This window comes from Dermacentor silvarum, chromosome 6 (genome assembly GCF_013339745.2).
Source record: "Dermacentor silvarum isolate Dsil-2018 chromosome 6, BIME_Dsil_1.4, whole genome shotgun sequence".
NCBI lineage: Eukaryota > Metazoa > Arthropoda > Arachnida > Ixodida > Ixodidae > Dermacentor > Dermacentor silvarum.
In genome coordinates, this window is record NC_051159.1 from 42,587,361 (window position 1) to 42,603,949 (window position 16,589).

Here is a 16,589-nt window from a genome sequence, read left to right on the forward strand (position 1 = left end):
TCACTCTGCCCCCTCAAATTGCTCGCGGTTTGTCGTCGTTTTGTTTACGACCGGGTGTCGTATACAAGAAGAATTCTGCTGTCAGCAACAACACCTATCTTTTGGTCGTACCCGCAGAGCTTCGTGACGAAATCCTGTTCGCATGCCACGACGACCCTGCGTCTGGCCACTTGGGTTTCACTCGAATCCTTGTCAGGGTACGGAAATCGTACTACTGGCCGAAACTCGCCACTTGTGTTAAACGATACGCCCAAGCCTGCCGTGATTGCCAATGCCGAAAGTAGGTGCAGAGCCCAATAAAGCTCCGAAGTTATTTCAGGGACGTGGGTTACGGGAATTCGACGACGGTGCGAAGTTTGGAAGCATCAGGTAGTATGCCATCTTTCGATACGACGTGTCCGAGTATTCCAAGCTGCTTGGCTCCAAAGCGACATTTCTTCAAGTTGAGCTGGAGGCCTGCCTCGGTGATGAACTGTAGGACTTGTTCGAGACGGTACAGATGTGCGGGAAAATCTGGAGAAAAGACGATGGCATCGTCAAGGTAACATAGGCTTGTCTTCCATTTTAGCCACGAAGGAGATTGTCCATCATTCGTTCGAAGGTAGCAGGGGCATTGAAAAGCCCAAACGGCACAACGTTAGGTTTATATAGGCCGTCTGGGGTCATGAAGGCTGTCTTCGGGCGATCGGCAGGATCCATAGGCACTTACCAATAGCCTGAACGTAAATCGAGCGAAGAAAAATACTCAGCGCCTTCTTTTGAAAGCCTTGCAAACACTCCAGAGCATCGTCGATGCGCGGTAAAGGGTAGACGTATTTGCGAGTTATCTTATTAAGATGGTGGTAGTCGACGCAAAATCGAATGGAGACATCTTTTTTCTTAACCAGAACTACAGGTGATGCCCAGGGACTATTAGAGGGTTGAACCACTCCACGCTCAAGCATTTCGCTTACATGATTATCAATAACACGGCGCACTGCGGGTGATACACGATAAGGCCTCTGGCGCAGTGGCGCGTGGGTGCCGATGTCGATCTCGTGACGTACAGTCGATGTGCGGCCTAGTGGGGCTTGTTGACAGTCGAACGTAGATGGGTATTTCCGTAGAACGCTGAAAACCTGCGAACGCTGCGTAGGGCTCAGGAAGGCATCTACTGAGCTATGGAAGACGTCTTGCGCAGGCTGGGAACAAGGCAAGCTATAAGTAAACGTGTTCACCTCTGAACAAGTGATATCAAGAGGTGCGTCAAAGATGGTTACTGAATCAGCAGGCTGAAGACGTCCAAGGCACTCGCCACGGCGTAAGACGATGGGCGTGGCCATAGCGTTGGAAATTAGCAGTCGCGTGCAGCCACTGCTGACAGTTAAGACAGCGAAGGGAAGGGAACATCGTCGAAGAACAAAAATGTCTGATAGGACAAAGAGGGCAGTAGGGTCAGTAGCGAAAGTAGAGCAGGCATTCGCAATCACCGAACAGTACGGAGGGATCGTGGTGTCTTCTGTAACGACTAGTTTGTCACCAACATCGTCAAGGTCATGTAAACGAGTATCGGGAAGCGGAGAAAATTGAACTTCTGCGCGAGAACAATCAATGATGGCCTGATGATTGGAAAGGGAGTCCCACCCCAACATGACGTCGTATGAACAGGATGAGAGGACGAGGAACTCGACTGTATACGTGTATTCTTGGACGACGATGCGGGTGGTACATGCGGCAACAGGGGTAATGCACTGGGAACTTGCTGTCCGGAGTGACAGCGCAGATAAGGGCGTCATTACTTTTGAAAGCTTGCGGCAAAGTTCTTCCGTAACTGCTGAAACGGCGGCGCCTGTGTCGACTAATGCCAGTGTGACGATTCCTTCTACAGATACTTCGATTACGTTCGTCGGAAGAGAACGAAGCCTTGTGTGGTTCGACTGGAACGCAGTTCTCGCCTCTTGAACTGCGGTAGCTAGTTTTGCTGCTCCGATGGGGCCGCACCCCGACGCATGGGGGAAAGTGAGTGGCGACGAGGAGATGGCGAACGACGATCATGGGCAGAAGGAATGAGGTTGCATGTAGACGGCAAGTGCGAGTCATTCGGTATCAAGAAGGACGAAGCTGGGGAAGCGTAGGAGGGGACAGGTTGTTCATTACCTTGAAGCTATAAGCAACGGCGACAGTGCCATGGCACGTGACCAGGGATTCGACAGAAGAAGCACACGGGGCGATTGTCGGGTGTACGCCAGGGTCCCGTGCTAGCTGGTGATCTGGTGGTGTACACTGGAGGGATTGGACGTGGCGGTAAAGCAAACGGTGGCGCTGAAAATGTCGATGGAGGTGTCCGTGCAGCAAATGGTGGCGCTGCGCGAGGGGACTGTATAGCTTCGGACACTTGTTCCTGGAGTATCTGACGCAACGTAGGAGCCAAGGACGGCGTGGGCCCTGGGACGGCGGTGAGTAGGGATAGCTGGCGGGCGACTTCGGAGCGTAATAATTCCTTGATTTCGCCGAGCCGATGCTCGTTGTTAGTCACAGCGGCTAAACTTGCAACGGAGGTATCGTGGACAGAAGAACGTCCAGTGAGCAAACGTCGCCTCCTGAGTTCGTCGTAGCTCTGACAAACTTCAGCGACTTCGACCACGGTCCGCGGGCTTTTCGAGGGGAGCATTTAGAATGCGTCGTCTTCGATGCCCTTCATGACGTGACGGATTTTGTCAGACTCAGTCATCGATGGATCGACGCGCTTGCAAAGGTCCACAACATCTTCTATGCACTTCGTGAAGTTTTCACCGGGATGCTGGGAACGGCTGCGCAAACGTTCTTCGGCACAGAGCTTCCGCACCGCAGGGCGACCGAAGACTTGCGTAATGCGCGCCTGAAAATCTGACCAGGCGCGGAGGTCGGATTCGTGTTTGTGGTACCACACCCTAGCGACACCCGTGAGATAGAAGTTCGCGTAGCTGAGCTTCTGAGCATCATGCCATTTATTGTGGCATTCACCCGCTCGTATAACGAGATCCAATCTTCTACGTCGTATTCGTCGGAACCGCTGAAGATGGGTGGATCGCGTTGATGCATTGAGGCAGGACAAATCAATGTTGGCGATGCTGGAGGTGGTGTTTGGCTGGCGTCATCAGGCATGATAGCCGGCACTGTCCGATTACGTAGTTCCAGGGTTGGGGAAGTAGTACCCCGCACCTCCACCAAATATGTAACACGGTTTATTGACAACTCAGAAACGCGACCGTCTCAGTCGAGCGTCAGACACCGAGAGCGCGAGCTCCTCTTCGTCGGCGGGCCAATGATGATAGTGCGTCCATAGGGCGCGACAGTCTTCTTCGCTACAATATATATATATATATATATATATATATATATATATATATATATATATATATATATATATATATACGCGTATTTGCTTTTTGTTTTTGAGACGTGTCTCATTACTTTTTCCTCTTCCAGCGTCATAACAATTACATTGGCTCCGGTAATTATGTACTTACTACTATTTTCTTTCTCGAACTTCTTTTTCTGTATTTATGGTGAAGAACTATGGTTTAAAAGGCTTTATAGCGGTCATATCCAGTGATTTGTCTCACTAGAATTTGCGTAAGAACTGCATTTTACATGTAAACATGTATTTTTTTTCTGCATTAATCAGAGAAGGGGAACCGAGGGGCTCGATTTTGTTAATCATGTGTACGTGATCTTTTTTTCTACAATGTCACTAAAGCTATCTCAATGTGCTTTTTAACAGGTCTCCCTGACATGTTAACTTCGGGCCCTCTTGTGCGTGTCATTTTCACATGAAGTGTACATCGCTGTGTTCTGTGAGAAGGTTGCCTAAATAGTTACAGCATGTACATACATAGAAAACATCACATAAAAAAGGGAATTTAATGAAACATTTGGAATGAAACGCAAGAAAGCAAGGTCACTTACATTTAACCAACTATTCATATCAAGACTTATTTCTGTACAACACAGAGATACAAAATGCAACAAGTGCAAGAAAAAAAGTGCAAGAACACTGACAAAATTTCTTTCAGATGTTGTATATGTGCGTTCTTTAGAACTGCCAGTTGGCTTGCCCTTTTCCTTTCTCTGTTACTTGTGGATATTGTGTTGGAAGAATATGAATAAATATTATCTAATGGCAGTAAAATCCCTGAAATATGTGGGGCTTGGGAATGAGACATTCATCGTCACAGTGGAATTGAACGTTGCAGTCTTATGCTGTGCACTACAGTCTGAACAAATGCCGCTGTGCAATAGAGAAATGCTGTACTTTTGGTACTATAAGATGCTCCAAATATCTTGAATGCGACAAAATTAGAACGATTCATTAAGCGCATAATAACATGAGAAATATGTATGAAATATGTATCACATATTACACAAAATGCCCATATTGCAAAAACAAAATAGTAATGCAGACATTTTTTTTCTCTCAAGTTGGCCCGAAAGTTGATCTTCAAAGCTGTCTGCTTTCTTGTCTTTCTTTTTTTTTTTGCTTGAGTGGAACATCCTATATCTCTCGGTTACCGATGCTCGTGGTACTGAAACAAGTATTGCACTTTTCTGGGATTGTAATGGAGAACACATGACTATCGAGAAACAAGCACCCGTAGTTACACGCAATGTGGCGTTCAACACCGAGTGCTACCTCGGATCACGCAGTACAGTAATTAAATAAACGATCTGATAAAGACATTTACCGAGTTAGGTATTACTCTTGTTTACCCCTTTATAAGGCCCGAGCTCGGCACATGTATCACATGCCTACAAATAGTAAAACTGCACTCAGAATGACTAGAAGTTGTATGACATTACTTTCAAGCCATTTCGACTGCTGCTTTTGTAGAAAAAGAGAAGCACACACTTGTACCAATCACTTTGTAAAAAGACAACAAATGTGGTACGAGCCCATACCTAAGTATTTTTGGCGTGTAAGAAAATTTGCATTGAACTTCAAGATTGCTTCAAAAAGTATTGAGCCAGCTAATGGAAGAGGCTGAAAAGCTCAACAGGTTTTCAAATAAAAATTTTCCTGCCAATAGGAGCCTCGTCGGACAGTACACCTGCGTATGTAAAACACTCAGAACACCAAGGAGGCCTATTAGTGAAAGATGAAAACACACTGATTAGTGTCTTTCATTGTTGGGGAGTATTGAGCACATAGGTGCACCCTTAGCCGTTCATCGGCAATTGAAAAGAGTGGGATAATTCTGACCCCGCAACCCACAAACGCTTAAATGAAGTGTCACTAAGTACGCAAAGGAAGTGAGCTAGAACGATGCAGTTTTGTACTTCGTGGAAATTAGATTCAATATTGCAGCGTTAATATTTGTACTATTTTATCGCACCATTGGTTAAAAGCATATCACAGCCTACATCGCAGAATATCACAGTCTACGCATATCACATCAAAGCATATCACAGACTTATACCTCAAGCAATTATGCAGTTCTGGAGAAGAAATGAAAATGAATGAATTGAGAATTTTGTATTCTTTCTATGGATAAGCCGGGTATTAAAGCGTAGCACTAATAAAAAGCAAACAACTATATTAAATCGTTAACATAAACCAAAGCTACATCCGCACCTGTTATACCAGTCTCTTGGCACCTAAACTGAAAAATGGGGCTATAAACACTGCATTAATTGAATTGCAGATTGATCCATTTCTTCCTCCAGTTCTGCAATGAGCTGCATAATTTTAACTTTACATTTTGATGCCATTTTACGTGGAATATTATCCAAACTTATGGCCTACAGACAAACCAAATGCCTCATCCTCAGACATTTTTTTTCTCTCTCAAGTTGGCCAGAAAGTTGATCTTCAAATCTGTCTGCTTCCTTGTCTTTTTTTTTTTGCTTGGGTGGAGCCTCTTATATCTCTCGGTTACCGATGTTGGTGGTACTGCCAATAATGCCGGCGTTGCTGGCGATCGGTGGTTTCGGTGGAGCATCCAGAAAACTTTCAACTGCTGATGATGACGGTGGTGTTTTGTACATTCCTGACAAAATTCTTTCGGCGGTCTCGCCAACATCATCGCTACCCAAGTAGGAAGGGGCTTCCATGCTGCATGTAGTTCTGCAGGAAAAAGGCTGACATTGTTCGAGGAAAAAGAGGTGCGTAATTGTAAGGCCAAAGAAAATTGGTTTTGCAGCCATTTCATTTGGCGGCGTCGCTGACTGATAATGCTGAAGGCTTCTTTGGAGGAATAATATTATTTATATTAAGACAATAATAAAAAAAGTTTGAAAAGTCGCGTGACAATCGTAGATGCCGCGTGCGCAATCGTAGTTAACCCCAATGAGACAGGCAATTCGGTCGATGTATTCAGTGTTCAACTTATAGTTTCGTGCAAGGACTGACATTTTTCTGCTAAAAAGAAAGAAAAGGGCAGATGCGGCCAGCTCCAGCAAACACATATATCTTAAATGAACACACAAACATTAATGACATGCACTTGAAAAATGCAAAGCGCAAAGTGTATCACAATCGCGTAAAGAGCCAGCTAGGTTTGCTTCACTGAATAACAGCAGTGTCATGCGGGGAATCTTGAGAAAAAGAACAAACGTGGGGTGATGCCCAACGACTATACGCCCATTCTCATCATGTGGGCAATATTCACTGCAGCAGACTAACCATAGTAACAGCTTCGCTGGCTTCCAACTTCACAGTAGTGGAAGGGCTCTGAATTATTTCTTCCTTTGATCTTCGCTCTGGATACTGACAGGTGCCCATGGCCGACGCTGATCACATTAAGACCACATTTGTCACACCCGACGGCTTGTATGAACTTATAGCCATGCCGTTCGGCCTTTGTAATGCACCGGCCACCTTTGAACAGATAACGGTCACTATCTTGCATGGCCTAAAGTGGCAAACATGTCTTTGTTATTTAGATGACGTTGTAGTGTTTGCGCCTGACTTCCAGACACACCTACAACTTTTGAAACAAGTTTGGAACTTTCGCACGCAAGCTGGCCTGCAGCTTAACCTAAAGAAGTTTTTTTTGTTTTGGTGCAACACAATAAACTAGATTGGGCCATGTTGTTTCCAAGCATGGCATACTTCCTCATCCCGCTAAGCTCCGCGCCGTGGCCGAATTTCCTAAGCAACGATGCTTAAGGCACTGCGTAGCTTCATAGGATTGTGCTCCTATTTTCACCGTTTTGGGCGAAATTTCCCTACCATCATTACACCCCTGACACAGCTTCTCGCCGGCACCAATGACCTTTCTATCGGGTGCGAAGAGTATGACGCCGCTTTTATTACCTTACGTCGCCTACTTACTTCGCTACTAATTTTACGTGACTTCGATTCGAATATTCCTACGGAGATTCAGACTGACGCCAGCGACGTCAGCCTGGGCGCAGTGCTAGCACAACGTAAACCTGTTTTTGGCGAGTACATCGTTCCTACGCCTACAGAGCTCTCACCAAAGCTGAAGCGAACTATTGTGACACTGAAAATGAACGCCTAGCAATTGTGTGGGCTCTAGCTAAATTTCGGCCTCACCTTTACGGTCGACCTTTAGGCGTCGTCACAGATCACCACGCGCTTTGCTGGTTGTCGTACCTGAAAGACCCGTCTGGCCGCGTAGCGCGATGGGCCCTTTGTCTACAGGAATACGATATTAGGGTTGTCTACCGCTCTGGGCGTAAACATTCTGACGCCGACGCTGTATAACGCTCTCCAATTCCACCAGACGTGTACAGCGCTTCGCCCCTGACGCCTGCTCTGTTACCTTTGGACATCACTGACATGGCTTCAGAGCAGCAAAAAGACCCGTGGATAGCGGCTCTTCTGCACTTTCTAGAGAATCCTGTCAGAGTATCGGTGTCTCGTGTGCTCCGCCGTCACGCACATCATTTCGCACTTCGAGATGGACTCCTCTACCACCGCAATTACCATTGCGATGGCCGCAAGTGGCTTGTAGTGGTCCCGTGCCAACTTCGTAGCAATATTGCGCTCCATGGCGGTGTGTCCAAGAACTACACGCGCCTCCGAATGCGATATTATTGGCGGGGCAGGTACAATTATGTAAGCAAATACGTCCGCTCGTGCACCGATTGCCAACATCGCAAGTTGGCTCCTCATCCAATCACTTCGTTGCAGCCACTTGCATGCCCAGTCCGCCCCTTTGACCTGGTCAGGATTGATTTATATGGTCCTCTCCAATGTACGGCTCCTGGCAACCGTTGGGTCGTACTCGCCGTCGATCACCTGACGCAACATGCGGAAACCGCTGGCCTCGCATCGGGCACATCGCACGACACCGCTCGTTTCATAGTCCATCACCACGTTCTGCGCCACGGCACTCCTTGTGAACTCATGAGTCACCGAGGGCTCGTGTTTCTTTCCGAGGTAGCGAAGTCTTGCCTTCATTGCAACATCATAAATTGCAGCACAACCGCCTATCACCGCCAGACAAATGGCCTGACTGAACGGTTCAACCGTACTCCCGGCGACATGCTGTCCATGGATGTCGCCTCGGATCATTTCAACTGGGACCCTGTTCTATCGTTCGTAACATATGCCTACAACACCGCCATACAAGCCATAACCAGATCCTTTCCGCTTTCCCTTCTCTACAGCCGTGAACCTTGCTGTACCACCGACCCAATTTTTCCATACCATCCAGATGCTTCACAGTGCATTCCGATTTTCACCGCCGCTTAGCATGCCGAGAAATGTCGGTAGCTCGCCCACTCGCTCACTATCGCAGACCAATGCCACCAGAAGCTTCGACGTGACGACGGCCGACCTGCTCCAACCTTCCCGCCTTCATCCCTCGCATGGCTCTGGGTCCCACCTACGAGTCCTGGCCTCTCTTCCAAACTACTTCCAAAATTTAATGGTCCTGAGCGCGTCATTTTCCAAACCTCGCCCGTCAACTACATCGTCGAGCCTTTGACGCCCCCAAGTGAGCACCGCCGCCGAAGACGCGAAATTGTTCACGTGGACAGGCTCAAGCCTTATTATGAGCTCATCATTACGTCTTTGCCGTAGGTCGCCAGGATGATTCCTTTTTCAGCCGGGGGTGATTGCAAGGAAGAACGGCTCTAGAAAGTTCCATCGCCATCGCGTGCCTCAGGGCCAGCAGAAGATCGGCACGCTGGAAAGCGCCGTCGCCATGGTGTGTCGCGCAGCCAGTGCGCCCGTCCATCTGAGCCATCGTTGCTGCCGCTGTGTCTCCGGCTATCGCTCGAAGGCTCCAATAAGCTTCGTGACAAAATAAATAAAAGAAAGGATGATTCACACCTGGAAGAACTTCCTTTGCATCGCTATCCAACAATATAAAATTTCTGATGTCCTGACCTCGTTTATAAATAAATTGTAATTGTGGGCACTTCTCGCTTCATTGTAAATGCTGCTATAAATTTGGGGAGAATGCCTAATGAACTCTATTTGTTCTTGTCAAGATGTCCGTTAGACAACCTTTAGCGTAACGTTAGCAGGGGTTTTCTAAAACACCTCAAGACGTCTATGGCAAACAAATGACTTAAGACATGGCAAGGCATGGCAAGAACTTTAATTTCGTCCAGAGAAACCAGGGCTCGTGGGCAAAAGCACCCAGGCTCGGCCCACATAGACACCGTGAGCTCCCACATAGATGCTGTGAGCTCTCCGGATGGCCAGGAGTTGATCTTTGACAACTTCGCTGGATATGCGCCTACTCTAGTCCTGATCGCGGTTGAGATCCGAAGCCCTTTGGTTGGGGCAGAGCCATAACATATGATCAAATAAACACTGAGTTTGTTGGCTACTTTTACATTCCGTGGGAAAATCTTGGTCAATTTTGTTAAGCACGAAAGGTGTGGGATAAGACTTGGTTTGAATCATTCTTAATGTGACTGCCTGAGCTCGGTTGAGTGTCTGACTGGGGTGAGGAAAAAACCTCTTGCCGTCCTTATAGTCTGAGGTGACCTCGTGAAAAGTATTAAGTAGATCTTTGTAGGAGCCGCAGTCATCCTGAAGCAGTTCGTGATCTGATGGGCGGCATGTGAGATCTCGCACAGCAGAGTGAGCTTGCTCGTTAGGATTGCAGCCATTGGGGCTGACCGAGTGGCCCTGATGAGCCGGAAACCAAACTAGGTGTGAGCTATCCACTTACTCGTAATTATGAGTACCAAGACTGTGTAGAAGTAACTTGTGTGCTTGCATTGAGACGAAGCTGGCATTGAGACGAAGTTCCTAATAGCTGTACGGGAATCGGAGAAAATCGTGGAGCTTCTCCGCATTTTAATTAATTGCTAGTGCTTTGCTTGCTTCTTCGGCGGCATGAATCGAACTCGTTCTTATTGACGCCGCGCTTAATCTTTTTGACGCCGCGCCCTTCTCATCGACAACTTCAATAGCGTAGCAGTTCTCCGATCCATAACTAGTTGTATCGACAAAAAGAGCTGAGCTTTGTTGTTGGTGGAGTTTGCCCAGAATGCATTAGGCCCTGGCGTGCCTTCTGCCCTTGCTGTGGACAATATGAATATTTCAAGGTATGGGGTCCACAAGTAAATCTGTCTCCACCTCCTTGGGTAGTTTCAACTTAGCGACGTCTCCTCCTCGAGGCAGTCTTCAGACTTCATCTAGAATTTTGCGACCTGACTTAGTGTTGGATAGTCTTGTAATTTGTGACATCAAATGCGCCTCAATGAGCTCATCTATAGTGTTATGAAGTCCGAACTTGTTGTGGAGTTCGGTACGCGTTCCGTTGCGGGAATCCAAGAGGCCTTATGAGTCCGGAGCGTATAAGTGTGTCTTATACGAACTGGGATCCCACCTTTCCCTCAGTTCAGGCATGATGCAATGTAGGTGGAGAGCTTCTGGCGAGCTTGTCATTAAGGAGGCTCTTCAATGGGTTCCATTTGTCGCCTCTGCGCAATCTTCCGTCTGTTTCTGAACAAGCTTCATCCCATTGTTCACGTGAGAGTTGATGCGCGCAGTTTCAATATCACGATTAACTTGGACGATCTTGCGTCCAAGTCTTCTACTAAGTCTGTGATTTATCCATCTCGTTAGTAAGGAATTCGTAACATCAATTCTGTGAGCTAGTTTGGAGTTGACTTTAGGGACTTCAATTTCTGTTGAATGAGTGCGAGCATTTCATAGCCCGCAAGCCCGCGCACAGTTCCAATTGTGATCTCTTGATCGGGCATAAGCCGACTTACTATCCTCACCACGAGATAAGCCACCGCAGCTGGCCGCTGACGACACCCCTCCTGACACGTGCAATTGAATCCAGTGCCATCTATGATCCTCGTCAGTAAATCACGCTCACGCTGGACAATGCATTGAACGCCTTACCTGTCGAATCGGCACTCCTGTCTATTTTACTGCGTGGCACCGAGGCATGCCGCAAAGCCAGCAGGGCGAGCACGGTGCGCATCAGCGTACGCTACCTGTAAAAAGCGGCCATGTTGGATTTTGTAAAAAAAAAAGAGAAGCAATATTTCATTTCCGAGTCACTGTATAGGTTCTCTTTACGGAGCCAGAATTGCGCCACGGTATCCCGCGCGCCGCTCGCGTCGCCTCAAGCGATTCCAGCGCTAGAGTTGCTTATATGCTGCCCTCGGGGAGCACAGTTGCGCATCTGATTGAACGCGCCGCTCGAGCCACTATTCGCCAAATCTGGTCATATGCGCAAAAGCATCCTTTTGAGGGACAGCCAACTTCACAGCTGCGCCTGCGCCATGGAGTTTCTGTGGCCTGCACTGCCTCCCGCCGCGCCACCGTCGTCGCGAGCCTGTGTGCGCTGCCGCCCGCCGCGCCACCTGGCCTTCTACGAATGAAGGAGCAAGCACACTCGGCAGCTGAGTCACGCCGTATCCTGCATTCAAGAGGAGTGCCTTTTGTGCTTAACACGGATGCGTCGGCGGGCAAGATGGCGTGCCTATGTGCAACTCTGATACCGCAACACACTACAGCAACTCTAGCGCAACTATTCGCCGAGCGCCACCACTTGGTCAAAACGGGGCTCCACCACGTTGCGGAGAATTCAACACATCGCAGGTGACGCCAGCTCCCCGCTGAAACTGACCGACCAAGCGCAATTGACATCAGCACTGTTATTATTCTCGTTGCTTGTTCCTCGATACAGCTGGCTGGAAGATGTGTTCACAGGCCTTATTTCGGGTAGATTTCGCAATCAATCTCACACGACCCAATGACAGCTCTTGCAGCAATGGGGTGTAGAAAAAAAAGTATTTTTTTTTAATCTAATCACGGTGCTCCAGATGTTTCACAATTAAATGTACCCAAGGGAACTTTATTCGTTCGTACAATGAACATCTAACGAATGCAGCCTTAGTCAGCGCGTGTGCCGGCTACAAATTAGACCCGTAACACAGCTAAATTTGCAAGGTAAAAGTGCCCAGTAGCGACACTTCTATAAAAGCCCATACGTTCAAAACACGGTAGTTCATAGGAGGTTATGGGGCTAAGCGCCATCTTTGTGACGAGGGAACAGTTCGAAAAAAAAATATATTGTAACCCCATATTCATTAAAAACAGAAATGACGTCATTTTGGTTCTCCAAGGCGCGAAATTTGCTTTGGTAGCCTGCTATTACAGTTGTACTTTCAAATGCCCCTTCATTCGACTCGATGGGCGTTTCGAGCTGTCCGGGCGGAAAGCGTTGCCGCAGAAGGTCATCCGTACTGATGTCGAAATCGCACGCCTGCACGATCATGGGTTCTTTGCAGGCCGGTGAAAGCTTTGGTTGTGGAGTACTGGTTGCATCGTCATATGCCACGCCTGTCAGCCAGCGTATAGCCGGACAAAAAGAGCTAAATGGAGCAATTATCTCGCGGTCGTAACTCACTATTTTTTACTCAAGATATTAAGAAACGATAAAACCACCCGCGCCACCAGAAATAAGACAATCGTTGACAAGCGAAAGAACACATGTGCGGGGGCGTATTGTAAAAGGTGAACTTTACGAGCGCGCCTTTCTGCACACGTCACGAGCTGCACTGCATTGCAAGTGATAACGACGATTTTAGATGGGGGGGCTGAAAAGCAGGTATTGCTAGAGAGAAATAGAGTTGTATTTACTTTTCTCGCCATGCGGATATATAAATTTGATTAGAAACATTACTTTCGTTCAGTGAATCCACCAGGGTTTCGCTTCAATTGGAAATCGCTTCTTCTTTATCGATGTTTGTTCCCTCTTCACATAGTCGCGCTTCAGTTCCTGCTCCCAAACCACCATTGCTGATATCGGTGACAATTGGGTCGGAACCGCTCGCTCGGCACGCGCTCGTGCCACAGCTCCCGCCTTCGTCGTCTTCTTCCACAGCTGGCCCCGTTCCCGCTCATCATTCAAGCGTGGAATTCTTCTTCATTCTGGGGTTTTACGTGCCAAAACCAGTTCTGATTATGAGGCACGCCATAGTCGAGCGCTCCGGATTAAATTTGACCACCTGGGGTTCTTTAACGTGCATTACAACGCAAGCACACGGATGTTTTTGTATTTCGCCTCCATCAAAATGCGGCCGCCGCGGGCGGGATTCGATCCCGCAATCTCGTGCTCAGCAGCGCAACGCCTTAGCTGACCTGCGCCACCGCGGCGGGTCGACCCGTCCAGCTTAGAATTTTACTTCTCTTCTGTCGTCGTAATGAGGAGGCCGCGTTTACGGATGTATGTGCAATTCATTGCCTTACTTGACGGGCACATTTAATCGACAGCCGTTCGGACAGTACGTGTCCTCCGTCGTATCTTCCGGCACTAATGCTACTAACATGACCAGCGCTCTGGAGATATGTACCAGGCTGAATTAACGTCGAGGCCTCCGCGTGGGCGGACAATTATCTTCATGTGATCCCATGGTAACATCGGGATCCTAGAGGCGGTAGCGACGCGCTTAAGCACGTTCTGCGAGGTCGCCGTGAGGCGACTACCTCTCCCGTCTTAGTCGGTACCCTTTATAGCCGCGGATTTTCCGCAAGCAGCTAATGCACGTCTCCTTCTGCGAGTGATGGCTGTCATTCATCCGATATCTTGCTCCGAGGGGATCTCCATGCCTTCAACAGCTGAGATGTGTGAGCCGGAGGGCATGCCTTCATTCAGTCGTGGGCGTGAGGCCTAGGCCTACAGAATGAGTTAGCTTTGGCAACTCTTCTACGTGGCACACAGAAAACACTTTGTAAAAAACCCAAAAAACGGTCCCACCGGCAAACATTGGGCATCCCCACAATCGTTGCGATAAGATGCTTCGAAAAACACCAATGTATCAGGGGTGGCATAAGATTTCGCACAAAAACATTGATAGAAGCGGGAGTCGATGTTTGCACGACAGCACTAGTCGGCGCCTCCTCTGACTTACAACAGCCACTAAAATTTTCAATGAGCCGTTCATGACACCTTTTAGGCATCAGTTAGCTCGATGTGTGTTTCATGGGTAGTGCCGGGGGGCTCAGTACGAGGGTCTCTGATTACATGGTGTTAAAAGATACCGAACCCCTGAGCGGACAATACACACCGACGAATGAAGAAACAATGAAATTCATCGCTTGACATTTAGACGTAAGGTGTTATACCTCTATGTAACATGACGGCTTCTACATAATTACTGAGTCACCCCTGTTGGCTTTCAGTTGCACCTCGGTAGGCTAGACGACATAATTCAATTTACTGTAAAACATAAGATACACGGTGAGGTTTTCTCAGCGTTTTCGCAGAACCAAGCAGTAGAGCTGTTATTCTCATACCAGGAGGACCATTAGCTCACTCACAGTATTTTCAAGAAACTGTCGCTGTTCTGAAAAATCTTGCAGTGCTCAAGGTACTGTGGCGCGTGGAAAGATAGAGACCTAATGCAAGGTATGGTATCTTGGGCGCCGGGAACGTGCAGCGTGGCCTCAGCAATTGTGGCTACCATTTCTTCTTAATTAGATCAGTCCAACAAGAAGCCGTGCGTGAAATCCCTCCACAGCAGTGTTGGATGACATAAACCTTTGTATGTGTTGCAGTTTCTTATGATTCTTTGCAATATCAAGATTTTTGCTGGGTCATACTTGGTGTGGCGTCCAAGAAACTTAGGTGCGCACACGTATGCTCAAATACATCATTGAGAACTTTATTGCAATTGTATACATTATGCTATGTGTGCTGTGATTCGTGCCGACAGGAGAAATACAGACAGTTGCATATAGAATACGTGCATTGATACATGAACATTTACCGACTGAATGTTTTCATACAACATTGCAAGGTGAAGACTGCACACTAGATACAACCACTTATATAAAACAAACTACTCCCTAATACACAGTCTTCAGCAAAAATCCCGAGCATTGGTATGCGTCAGTGATGCCTTGTCAGCATACAAGACCACCTTGACATGCAGGCCACACCTTATTGTCAGCAGGATCGTATTTGATAGGATCTAGCATGACGAGTGTATGATTTCAGTGCCACTGGACGGAGCTGAGACTGGCATCGAGAAGCAGGAAGGTGACTGCGATGTATGGTTTAGATGTAGGTGGACGACACTGGGCTGGTGCGGTTCACGTGGCTGAGATTTTATCTGAGTTTTAGGTATTCTTAATCCCCTGTTGCTCGTTGCTGTGGGCTGCTGGAGAAACATCTACTCGAGCTAAAAGAAAAAAAAACATTTCACAGAATGCATTTCGACTTCCAAAGATGACATTATTTTTCTTTGTTTCTTCAGAATAGTTTTGTTTTTGCAGCGTTTCTCCGTTTATTCATTCGTCTACCGTCCTTGTTAACCAGTTCCGTGGTTTGCTTTATTTGTTCTTTAGCTACTCTTTACTTCAAGAACACTCAACGAAACGTTCAACGAACAACCTCATTCTGAAGTGTTCATAAAAGATAAATATAGTTTATTATTTATAATACTAACACTCAACCAGCGTGACGGATTCATGGAACTCAAGACAAGTTCAAACATGGTCTGCTAAATCAGACATGTTTTAAAAAGGCTGTATGTGTTCATACTTCACATCTCAGGCTAACCACAATGACACGTGTCGTAGGAACATCTACAAAATCTAAAATTCTCTATCTTTACTATCTACCGAGCAGTTATAACATCACATCGTTTGTTTTCGGATGTACAGGTGGGTCCACAGTTAGATGTAACACGCGAGCGCATGGCTCATGCTCCACGCAGCGCCATTTTAGGGAAGCGGCGAAAAACAAGCACATGCGCGAAACTGCGCTGGGGAGATGCATGACACGCGTCGTCTGCTACCAAATCGCCACTTCGCTTTGCTCGCACGTGGCCGCCTTGCCGCTTCAAGCAGAAACATTTAATTCCGTGCACTGCCACCCGTGAGACGTATAAAGCATGTAAATACAGTGACTTCAATACCGTTCTCTGAAGCAGAACGGTATTTTTGGACAGGCCAAATGACGTCGCTGTGCTGCGTCTCGCGCGAACATTCCGCGGACGGAAACACATTCACAGTACCGTCGGTAACTGAAAATTCTTCTGCATGTATTTGCTTATATACGTTAGTGTCACTCCCTCATTATACTTTTGAAGAAAAGGGCGATGCTTTCCAATGACTGCACACATGTTCACTCTTCCTCATTCCCCAACGTTGGCGTTACACTGCGTTTCGTATG